A 10,806-nucleotide genomic window follows, 5' to 3' on the forward strand; every position below is an offset into this window, starting at 1 on the left:
ACGTACCTTTTTTAATTTCCCTCTTTATGGTACATGTGCTTTTTGTAGCTTTTTTTTTTTTTTTTTTTTGTGGCTTTTTTTTTTTTATAAATATTGTGTACCTGCATTTTTAACAAACGGCTAGTAAAAAATGCAAGGCACATCGTCCGTATCTATTGGATCAGGCAAAAAACAAACAATAGAGGTCTATAGGAGAAACTATACTAACTGCCTAAAAAAAAAAAATGCAATACAAAACTAAGCCCACATTTTTTTTTTTTCAATATTTCACTTTTGACTTTCAGCTATCCTGGCTGCGGCGGTTTGTTAAAGCTAGTGGACAGCTGCAGCAGTTTGGACCCCTATTCTATTTATGCACAATGGTTCCTCAGAAGTATGTGAGCGATTTCCCTTACTCATGTCACAGGAATTGCTGCGTTATCCAAGACAGATGCAGTGCAAACAGAAATCCTGATGACCGGAGATACCAGAAGTAAATATGTAACCAGGACAAAGTGCTGCAACTCTATGAATGTTACAGATGTCAAGTGAAGAAATGGTTAATTTGTTGCTCAGAGCGCTTGGGCCTCTAAGCTTTAGATAGATGGGAGAAATTTACAAAGCAAAATTTGCCAAAAAACACATACACGCTGTGCGGCAAGTTTATTTAGTGTTTTAGACCACTTGTGCTCCTTCCAAGACACTTTAAAAAAGTGTCCAGAAAACTAGACGTGGCTAAGAGGAGTCGTAAAAAAGATTTATGTGCCCCTTTTTTGGCTGCAAAATTTTGATGCAAAGTATGCCAGGCAAGTGGTGGCATAGGTAAGAGAAAAGTGCAACTTGTCTAGCAAGATGCGCCAAATTTCTCATGCAGCGTAAACCACGGTGATAAATTTGGTGCAGTTTCTGCCTGTCTGGTTTAGTTTTTTACGAACGTGATTCGTAATTACGGATTCATTCATTTCTATGGCCGACAGACACCTTCCCGTATAGTTATATATATTCGTTTTTGCCCCATGGTCACGGACCATGATTACGGGCATGATCGTGTGCATGGGACCCAAGACCGAATTAATCCCCCCCCCCATTGTTTTATTTTTTTTGAAAGTCATTAAATAAACACTATTTTCTTTTAAGCCACCACCCCACTTGTTTAAAAACCGGATTAAATGCAATGTAGTAATTGGTTAACGGTTCTTTATTTTTACTAGTAGCTGCTCCAATCCTGGCCACCGTTGGGTCATGTCATCTCCCTTCATATCCCATAGCGTCTGCTGTAGAAACTGGAGGTCTTATTCAGACGAACGTGTAAATCGTCTGTGACGGCATTTTTTGTAATGGCCATCACACGGCTGCATGTATTTCTATGGGGCTGTTCACGACTGTTTTAACGGACCGTGTGACAGGCCCGTGAAAAAGTAGGACGTCCTATTTTTGTCCGGTTTCACGGATCCCACAATAGACATATGTGAAAACGGGCCCCGCATGGGTGCAAATCGGCCGTGAAAGACAGCCGATTTCACATGTTTGTCTGAATAAAGCTTCACGTTGAGGCCCTCATAGACCTGCACTGAGACAATGACTTCTAGTACCTACAGGAGAATGGATATCACCTGATGCCAGGGACGAAGTCGATACTGGTTAAATAAAGCAACCGGTTACCCAATATACATCACTACATTGCATTTAATCCCATTTTCAATTGGTGGGTGGAGAAGAAAACTGGGGGAGTACTTTTTTAAGGGTATATTTGTTTACACATGCTGACCGATGCAGCAGAAAGCTTTTACATATACAATAAACACTACGCAGTTAAGGATCGCATGGTACAGCACTATATGGGACAAACTTTTGACATATTGGAGGGAAAAGACAAAATGGGAGGTTATAAAGATGGAAAGGGCAAAGTAATCGCCGTAGAAGCAAGAAATAACTTCATCAAATGAATACTGCAATATCAATGTGTCGTTGGCACATTACATCTAAAGCCAACTAGTTTACTCCTGTAGCACTTTCTGCATGCCTCTGGTTTTCATTATGTATGATATTATCCTGTGACGAAGTATAAGTAGTATAATAGACTAAGGCCATGTGACCAGTGAAATAAAGACATCTGGTGGCCAAAATATCCACTCATTTTGTGGCTGGCACCAAACGTAGTTTGGCTTTATCATTCCCTTTAATTACATGCCCACAAATAGATGTGCAAACGCCTCGAGTTTTGGTTCTGTATTTCGTCACGGTCACATTTTTTTCCTCTGGTTTTTGTCCTAAGCTGTTTATTTTGGGGTGAAATGTAAAGAACAGCTAAGGGAGCGGGGAAGGTCCTGATAATACTACCACTTTTTGTATTTTTCTGCTTTTCTTTATCAACTGGTCCATGAAAAGGACATCAAATGGATGTTGTGTGTGTGTGTGCTGTTTAATTTTTCATGCACCCATAGACTTAAAGGGAATGTATCGCAAATTAAAACTTTTTTTTAAGTAAGTTACTTATTTCTATTATTTTTTATGTTTTTGCTGTATTTATTTTTTTCCCTTCCACATGGTGGAAGGTATTAAAAACGAAATAATTTGACATGTTTTCCTATGTTGGCCACCAGAGGGAGCACTTCCCAGAATTACAGCAAGGTGAATAAGGCAAAGCAACCTGACTCACAGCTGCTGTAAATGTGGGAGGGAATATCACCCCCTCCCTATTTTTGGTTACAAGCCAGTAAATGGTGTCTTCAAATTGGTAATCATTTTATGGCTCCCATTTTGGGAGTGATTGTACAAATGGCAGCTGGCAGAAGCTATAGGGCACACCAAAAGGCTAAGGGTATGTTCACATGCTTACTAAAAAAAAGTCTGAAAATACGGAGCTGTTTTCAAGGGAAAAAAATGTGTGAAAAAATAAAGTCTATATATTTTATTAAATAAAAACACTAATTTTAAAAAAAATATCATGACACTGTCCCTTTAAATGGGAAACTGGTCTACAAAAACGGACCAGAATAGGACATGCTGTGAGTTTCTCACAATGAACATACGCCCTGTGCTTAAAACAAACGTGTGAATAGCCCCATTGAATTGCATGGGTCAGTGTGCTGTCCGTTGTTAAAACAGACCGCACACGGACAAGAAATACGTTTTTGTGAATATGGCCCGAAAGTGTTATTGAAAGTCATGGGATTTTATGAGCTGCCCTAGACAAAAGGTATAGATAGAGAATATTAGGTACCCAGGAAACTATTACAATTGCTTGGCAACACAGGCCTAAGAGCCTATGCACACGATCGTTCCCATAATCACAGTCCGTGATTACGGGTGCGGACAGCCACCCACGTTTGCGGGCTGTGCTCCCATATAAAGTATGGGAACACGATCCGTAAAAAGCAAAAAATAGGACGTCCTATCTTTTGCAGAGCCTTTCTATGGTCCGAACACCTTCCCGTAAATATATTGGAAGGTGTCCGTCGGCCATAGGAATGAATGGGTCCGTAGTTACGGACGAAATCTACGGTCGTGTGCGTGGGGCCTAAGCACTATAAATGAATGTGCAAAAGCGTGGGGACCAATGTAGTCACAAAGTGACAGGCACTTTCTGTTGCAATTCATTTCCACACATGATCAGTCAGACTACCAGAAGACAACCCCACTTGAAGCTGTTTTGGAGGCCATCGCTTAAAGCTTGGCACAATCTTTAGGGTATGTTCACACGGCAGCGTCCGTAACGGCCGAAATTACGGGGCTGTTTCCAGGAGAAAACAGCCCCGTCATTTCAGCCGTAACGGCATGTGCAGGCGCTTGAACGCCGCGTCCATTACGGACGTAACTGGAGCTGGTTTTCCATGGAGTCCATGGAAAACCGCTCCATTTACGTCTGAAGAAGTGACATGACACTTCTTTTGCGCGGGCGTCTATTTACGCGCCGTCTTTTGACAGCGACGCGTAAATATACGCCTCGTGTGAAGAGACAAACGTCAGCCCATTGCTTTCAATGGGCAGATGTTTGTCAACGCTTTCAAGCCGTATTTTCGGACGTAATTCCAGGCGTAAAACACCCGAATTACGTCCGTAAATAAGCAGTGTGAACATACCCTTATTGTTGAATTCATAAATAATCTTAGAATTCTACAACTTAATAATGATGTTACCTGTTCGACAGTGGTAACAACATACGTTAAAATGGCTTTCCAGTAACAAAAAATGTATGGCTTGTCCTTATTATAATATATCTGATTGGTGGGGGTCCGACTCCCGGCATCCCTGCTGATCAGCTGTTTTGAAGTGGCCGTGGTTCTTGTACGAGCGCTGCTTCCTCTTCATTTACTTTACTGCTCACACTGAATCGCCGACACACTACGGCGCTTCACAGTATTATAGCCTTCTCCAAGGGGAAGCAGCGCTGCGGCCCTTTCAAAACAGCTGATCGGTGGGGTTGCCGGGAGTCGGACCCTGACCGATCAGATATTGATGGCCTATCCTAAGGATAGGCCATCAATTTTTTGGGACTGGACAACTGCTTTAAGATGTAATTAAAAGTAGACATGCCCATGTTCCCATAAAACAATGCCAGTCTGACACTGCCCATGATATTGCTGGTGGGACAACTACAGACAGCAGGCAGATGCCAGCATGTAACAGCAGCCTTACATACATGTACTATTTTCTAACAAAATGCCAGGTTTTTCTAAAAAAAAAATGGTCAGCGCAAAGAGTTAAAACGTTTTACTAAAGCTGGAACAGATCTCAAGGGGTTAAACACACTAAACCTAATCTATTCTGACATTTTTTATAATTTAGTTATACATTTCCTTTGTGGATATTCTCTGGTTTTGGTATAATTTGTGAACACATGAGATGATTAATGGCAGTAAATATAGAGACAACTAGAATATATGTCATTCCGCGGTGTATTTAGAATTCAGTTCTGTTTAGCCTTTGAACTGAATAGAAAACCAGATCTGTTCGCTTGTTATTGAATGTAGCGTTTCTTCAAGGAACATTTTATTGTGTAAGCTGATGCATGACTGAGTATGGCCACACACAGAGAATAGGCTATGTACACAATGTGGTAGTAAGGAATCGCTAATGTCCCTTTTCCTCTCTGGTAAAGTGACGTACACCTGTGGCCAGAGCCCACACATTGAGCAGCTGGGGGCACAGGATGCCAGGCCATTACGTGCTGTGTAGTCCTTCTATAACATCTGATCTTATGTCCAGAGAGCTTGTTCGATAAATCAAGTTATTGATAGATTATTGTTATTACCACCATGAACCTAAAGCGCATGGCAAAGTTGTCCTACTCTGAAACGAATTGAACCCCTAAGAAGAGGATTTTGCAATGTTCGAATATGGGCTGTCATATCATTCTTATTTCAGGGTAGGAGTGCCTGTCTCTTGTGTACCAACCTAAGCATAACTAAGGGAATAACACTGACTAGATCAGGGGTGCACAACCTGCGGACCAAGGGAAACAGACAGTCCCCAAACCACCATTGGAACACAGGCAGGCTTGCCGGTGTCCTGATGATTCAGAAAGCTGTCAAAGGACAGCCACATCCTTCTGGTGCAGAGAACAGAGTGCTGTCGTTAGATGGTAGCTTTACGCCTCATGCACACGACCGTGTGTGCCGTCCGAGTCCCGTCAGTGATCCGAGGAAAGATAGGACATGTTGACGGACCCGATTCACCCGCTAAAGTGATCGGGTGCCACTCGGATACCGTCAAAAATGGCCCGAGTGGCACAACGGTCGTGTGCAAGAGACCTTATTCTCTCTTCCCTGCACTGATCATTAGAGCAGGACTAGAAAAACACATGTGAGCGACCTCTTGTGGCTGCTTACGTGTATCTTCCATATCACAGGGGCGTGGTGCACTGTTATGGTAGGGCACAGTGGAATGTGCTGCCAACAACAATGATTTTATAGGCTGCGTAGAAGGTCTGTCCAGCCGATGAACGAGCGTTTGCATGTTTAGGGTATGTTCACACGGCCTATTTACGGACGTAATTCGGGCGTTTTTGCCCCGAATTACGCCCGAAAATAGCGCCTCAATAGCGCTGACAAACATCTGCCCATTGAAAGCAATGGGCAGACGTTTGTCTGTTCACACGAGGCGTATATTTACGCGCCGCTGTCAAATGACGGCGCGTAAATAGACGCCCGCGTCAAAGAAGTGACCTGTCACTTCTTTGGCCGTAATTGGAGCCGTTATTCATTGACTCCAATGAATAGCAGCGCTAATTACGGCCGTAATGGACGCGGCGTTCAAGCGCCTGCACATGCCGGTACGGCTGAAATTACGGGGATGTTTTCAGGCTGAAACATCCCGTAATTTCAGCCCTTACGGACGCCCTCGTGTGAACATACCCTTACACGGTCAAAGATCGGGAACGAGCATTCGTACGAACGCTCGCTTGCTTGATCTTTGGCCCGTGTAAATTGGCCATAACACAGTGGATCAGTTTCACCCAGATTACTTCTTTAACCGCTTAATAACCAGGCCTATTTTGACCTTTTTTGACCAAGCATTCTTTTTCACTTTCTCATTATATTCCAAGAGCCATAATTTTTTTTTATTTTTCCGTCGATGTAGCTTGTTTTTCTGTGGGATGAGATGTACTTTTCATTGCTACTATTTTGGGGTACATGAGACTGAGTGATTAACTCTTATTATTTTCTTGGGGTACGGAAAAAAACAACAATTCTGCCGTTGTTTTTTGTGGAGTTTACCATGCACTTTAAATAACATGTTAACTTTACTGTTCTGTTTGTTTTTGATAATAGGATGTATGATAAACGTGGTTTTTATTTTGAAAAACGATAATTTTTGAGCAAGTTATGAACAATTTTAGATTTATGCTATTTCGTTTTTTAATAGACAACTGGGCGTTTTTTAACTTTTGACCAAGTGGGCGTTGTAAAGAGAAATGTAGCGAGATCATGCTGTGCTGTGTGAGTAAGTCCCACAAAAACTTTACAGAAGTGTCGGGAGTGTGAATAGACATCTCGTCCCGGCTGGAGGCAACGTCTATTCACTGTCAAGACACTTCAGTAAAGTTAATGTGGGTGTATGTGACTGCACAGCGTGATCTCGCAAGATCACGCTATGCTGAGTACAAATTGACATGACCGGAGAGAAGTGTATGACGCTGAGTGGTCAGCGCCGATCACATTATGTAGGAGATAGGGCGCTTATAATCTGGTGAAAGAGCTTCTTTAAACTTTATTTCCCTTAATGTAATCATTTTTTAATTTATTCAGTGTACTTTTAAAAGTACTCAGTATACCAAAGTATTATTGCCTGTGAGTGTAAAACTGTTGGCAATCTATTACAGCTCTTACACACGACCAGGGTCTGGCTGTGAAAAAAGGTCCGTGTGTCGGACGGATTTCCCAGCCCGACCACAGTGCAGGTGAACAGGACTTCTAGCATCATAAATGTCTATGATGCCAGAAGTCTCTGCCTCCCCACAGAACTGATGTTCCGTACTGTATCATTTTGTTCAGTACCGAACAGCAGTTCTGTGGGGAGGCAGGGACTCCTAGCATCATAAATGTCTATGATGCCAGGAGTCCCGTTCACCTGTACCTTCACCTGTACTGCGGTCGGCCAGGAAAACCGGCCAACACACTGACCATTTTTCACAGCCCGACCCTGGTTGTGTGCAAGAGCTGTAATAGATTGCCAACAGTTTTACACTGGCCCGACACATGGACCGTTTTTTACGGCCCAACAGTTTAACACTGGCTGACACATGGACCGTTTTTCATGGCCCGACGTCGGTCATGTGCAAGAGCTGTTAGGCCATTCCCCTGGCATGGCCTCATAGTTATACAGTATGGCAGGTATGGGGCCTTTCTTGTGATCACAGGCCGCCAATGGGTGAGAGATCGAGCCCCTGTCAAACCACTTAAATTCTGCGATCGCTATTGACCATGGCATCTAAGGGGTTTAACGCCCAGGATTGGAGTTCTCACCTATAGGTAGCTACTCTGTAAGTCAATATCTGACCCATTAAACAGCCTTGAAACATAACTAGTTTCTAATTTTCTTCCTCCTGCAGGAAAGCTAATTTGCATACATTTTCCTAGGGAGCATTGCCTAAAAAATGGGATTTCTTAGCCGTCGCTGCTCCAAAGATATGTAGTCATGTATTCTTTTATCAGTTTTATTAGGTGCAATAAAACAATGTGTTTCGGGGTTCGAATAACTTGTCAGGTAAGTACACCGTACTTTGTTATCAAACAATGGGATATTCTCCTTTTATCTAAGATACCAGGAGGACATTATGACTTTTAAGTGCTCCTTATCTCTTCCCCACATGTACAGATACTAAACTTACAATCATAATAATAGAAGGACTGGTCAGGTGTTGGTGTATCTTTAATGGAAAGTCTTAACCTGTTAACCACAAAGGTAAAATATTTCTAGATTGATAGACACGGATATTCAATTCAATATGACCAGTAAAAACAAATAAAAAAAATCTGTGTATGTCTGCATTTTAACTGCAAACATGGAAATCCAGCAATACTTTTATCCAGCTCTCCATGGCATGTAGTAAAGTCATATTTCTATGTTGGGGCCTATAGTTATGGAAGTGGTTCCATCATTTAGCCCCAGGTGTAAACACAGCTTGTTTCACCATTGATGTTACTATATGTTTTAACATTCTGTATATTCTATAATTTAGACAGTATTAACATAGTACAAGCAACAAATGTAACAATATTGTCTGGGTCATGTAATAGTGAAAAAAATAGATGTAATCACTGGAAATATTGTCTTTAATGCATTTTACATTTCTGTCAAATTACCACTGCCTTAAATCAGTGCGTTCAGGGCCTGAGGCTTCTCGTCTCAGGCAGCGCCACTGAAACCAGCCGCCGTCACCCCTCTTGCACTAACTGTACCTGCGTCGATAGGACACTGATACAATTACATGCATAAGCACTGAATGACGCTGGTTAGCAGGGCAAAATAACTTGCCTCGCCAATCAGCGCTTTTCAACGACGCTAGCGAGGAGATGACGCTTCCATTGTTGAAAGGTGCTGATTGGCGGGGCAAGTAATTCTGCCTTGCCAATCAGCGCCTTTCAACGACACAAGTGGCGCGATTCGCACCGCTTGCGTCGTTGAGCCCCAACAGATCTGCTCAGAAGAGAGAAGGTTTGCGTTGCCACCAGACGGCGTGGGAACGGGATCATGTGAGTATGTAAAGTTGTTTTTTTCTAATAAAACTGTGAGTGGCATTATCTACAGGGCGGGCTCTATCTACAATGGGGGGATCTATATGTGGGGATGTGGAGCACTATATACAGGGGAGCTATATGTAGGGCACTATCTACAGGGGTGGGCTATATGCGAGATACTATATACAGGGAGAGCTATATGTGAGGCACTATCTACAGGGGTGGGCTATATGTGGAACACCCTCTATAGGGGGAGCTATTTGTAGGGCACTATCTACAGGGGTGGGCTATATGTGGGACACTATATATAGGGGTGAGTTACCTGTGGGGCACGATCTACAAGGGGGCTATATGTAGGGCACTGTCTACAGGGGTGGGCTATATGTGTGACACTAAATACAGGGCTGGGTTGAAGTAAATGGTGGTGGGCTATATGTGGGACACTATATACAGGAGGAGCTGAATGTGAGGCACTGCGGCAGGGGGGCTATATGTGAGGCACTATCTACAAGGGTGGGCTATATGTGGATCACCCTCTACAGGTGGAGCTATTTGTAGGGCACTATCTACAGGGGTGGGCTATATGTGGGACACTATATATAGGGGTGGGTTACCTGTGGGGCACTGTCTACAGGGGTGGGCTATATAAGGGACACCATATACAGGGGGAGCTATACATGAGGCACTATCTACAGAGGTGGGCTATATGTGGAGCACTATCTATAAGGGGAGCAATATATAGGGCAGCACGATGGCTCAGTGGTTAGCACTATTGCCTTGCACCGCTGGAGTCCATATGTGGGAACTATCTACAAGGGGCTGTATGTGGGGCACTATCTACAGGAGCTTCTTTGTAGGGCACTATCTACAGGGGGCTGTATGTGAGGCACTATCTATAGGGGCTTCTATGTAGGGCACTATCTACAGAGGCTCTATGGGGGTCACTATCTACAGGGGGCTGTATGTGGGGCACTATCAACAGGGGCTTCTATGTAGGGCACTATCTACAGAGGCTCTATGGGGGTCACTATCTACAGGGGCACGGTGTGTGTGCGGGACACATTGCATGGTACTATTATAATTAGGGACACAGTGTATGGTGCTATTATAATTAGAGGTGCAGTGTATGGCGCGATTATATTTAGGGGCGTTGAGAATTTTATCTTCGTTTATAGTTGCAGAAATGTTTTAAAAGTGAGAAGCTGAAGACATCTGGGCGGCAAACTGCCGAAATGGGTTGTGGCCGGGAGAAGTCTTCATAGAGGTCTGGACCGGAGGGAAAAAAAACAAAACAACTAGAATCTGAGACGTCACTGGTGAGTCACTTAATGTAAATGTTTATTCTGACTCTAATCAGTAATGTAGTCACTGTATGATCTGCAGCGAGATGATGGGTGATATGATTATTTTTTTTAAACAGCATCTCCCAGCATATCCTTATCATTGTTCGGGCCATGCTGTGAGCTGTAGTTTTACGCTGTACAAACCTATACGACAGGGGTTGCACTAAATTGAGCTGTATTTGTGCTGTATATATGTAGAGAGGGCTTGAGAAAGCGTTCTACGCGAAACGGCTGTTGCCTGACACAGTCTTCGTCTTCCCCCTGCGTTACATATGCTCTTACCTACGAAGCCCAGCACCTCC

Source organism: Rhinoderma darwinii, chromosome 5 (genome assembly GCF_050947455.1).
Source record: "Rhinoderma darwinii isolate aRhiDar2 chromosome 5, aRhiDar2.hap1, whole genome shotgun sequence".
Lineage (NCBI taxonomy): Eukaryota > Metazoa > Chordata > Amphibia > Anura > Rhinodermatidae > Rhinoderma > Rhinoderma darwinii.